Source organism: Electrona antarctica, assembly GCF_951216825.1.
Source record: "Electrona antarctica genome assembly, chromosome: 18".
NCBI lineage: Eukaryota > Metazoa > Chordata > Actinopteri > Myctophiformes > Myctophidae > Electrona > Electrona antarctica.
The window spans coordinates 29,028,070-29,030,314 of NC_136799.1; positions in this window are offsets into that span (position 1 = coordinate 29,028,070).

Genomic DNA, 2,245 nt, shown 5'->3' on the forward strand with positions numbered 1-2,245 from the left:
TAGCTCTAATGCATTAGAGCTATGGACCAGAGCTAGTGGGTCCGGTCGCCAATTTCCGGCAATCAGAGAATAACCATTTATCAGCTTACATTTTATCCTGTATGAATTCGATCCTGAATGGATAAAATCGGTATCCCAACCTAAAAAAATATTTTTGAGGGGCTATATTCAGCTATAGTGTAGATTTTCGTCTTACACAAACATTAAATTCCCATTGACAATGAATGGACAATTTACGTCATATGTGGACGAGCAAATCGGCTATTTCCATCCTACACAATACACATACACAAAGATGACATTCCCATTGACAATGAATAAAGAATTTACGTCATATGTAGGCTAGACGAGCAAATCGGCTATTTTTGTCCTAGACAAAAATAAATTCCCATTGACAATGAATGGAGAATGATGATGTACGATGATAAGAGCGCCCCTCACTTCACACAGGTGTGATTGTCATTAACAGATCCCTGTTACTGAACAAACACTCAATGATTACTAGCGCAAAATAGAGCTATTTAACTTTAACAAAAACATATAACTTACCCTATACCTTTTAATCAATCTATATCATATAGTATGTTAATTTGGAGTAATTGTAAATCTGCAGTGAATGGATGGAGGTGACCGTGGTGTCAAGTATAGACTCATACTGGCTGAAAAGTAGCTCTGCCTGAAGCACATAAGCACACTATCTCCCCTAGTGGGGATTTGGTCTTGTGAGAGCCTTAGAAATTTGGCCTTTGATGTGGGATACTGGGGTTTGAATCCCTGTTATTACATAAAAGATACAGACTGCAGTTTTCATTTATACTGTGTAAATCAGGCTTAAAAAACCAACTTCTTTGCATCTTTTCTCAAGCAGAAATGTTGGGTTGTATGTTCTTTGTAAGCCACAGCCCATTGGAGCCACCCGTCTCAGTGTCAGTTTATGGATAACGGGCTGCCGAGGAGCATTGATCCGATGGAAGGTGACGTTCTCAGGCATAGACAGAATAGAAGAACATGTAACATGACAAAGACACTAACCAGGCTATAAACTCACTCAGACAGGTTGACAAAAACGTCTTGTCATTCTTTGGGGGCGGCAGTTACTATGGAAACGGCCTGACAAAAGGAAGCAGACAAGAGCGAAGGTCATAAAGGCCAGTGGGTCACAAAGGAACGCTAATGCTGCATTCTGGGAGAGCAAAAACATTGTTGGGAGATTTTGAAAATCTTGTGTTTGTCTACCCACTACATTAATGCATGTGTATGCATATTATTAATCCAGAGCAGACTATTTCATCCTTATATACAGGTATTAAAAACACAAGAGAGTTCAAAAGCAGTATTTTTTATTTTATTTCATGACCTGAAGTATAGGCCACAAATACACGAAAGGGTACAAATTATCTGCCCTGTTAAAGTGATAGTTGACAAATACATCACATGTCAGAACATGCCTGCTTGTTTCCACTTCTCAAACGCAAAACTGTTAAATCAGAGAAGCAAAGCCAACAGTGCTCAAATATAAATATTGCATAAGGGACTCAAGTTAAAAACAAAAACAATATTTCAGCTTGTGGGCTTTTTTAATGAAGACCACCAGCAGCACAGTGTGAGAGTTCTCAACAAGCTCAGATTCATCACTATTCCCCTGAACCAACATAATGGGTCCATTAGTGCTAAATCTCTAATAACACATGCTGAACACAACATATTGTGTGTTTAACAAGTAGTAATAAACCAGTCAGACATCCCACACATGCACATCGAACAGTGCGTGTGCACTACACAACACACGAACGCAGGCACTTGTACATATGCTGACTAAACAGTATATCCCCGTTTTTCACACTTTTAACTAAAAGCCCTTTGTGAAATTTGACATCCAGCCAAAGACTGGGAGGATTGTTAGTTCCACAACCACAACACAGACAACTGTAGGTGTTTGTTGGCACTAGGCTAATCACACTACAGCTCGTAAATAAGCAGGACTCAAAGGTGTGGGAGCTGATTGCACTATAAACAACAGTTACTAAATAAGTGTGTACTGTATGAACAATAATGTGTTGGATTTGTTGTCATGAAAAAGGTATATGGCAAACATTTGAATGCAGGGCTGTGTCTATCTGTATAAATTTAATCCCACGCTGTACCCTCTCAGTTTCATAGTGTATGAATCATAAACAAGTTTGTCTAGCGTTTCTCTTTCACAAACCAACACCTATTTCTTTCTATGTAAGTAGACAGACCCTTG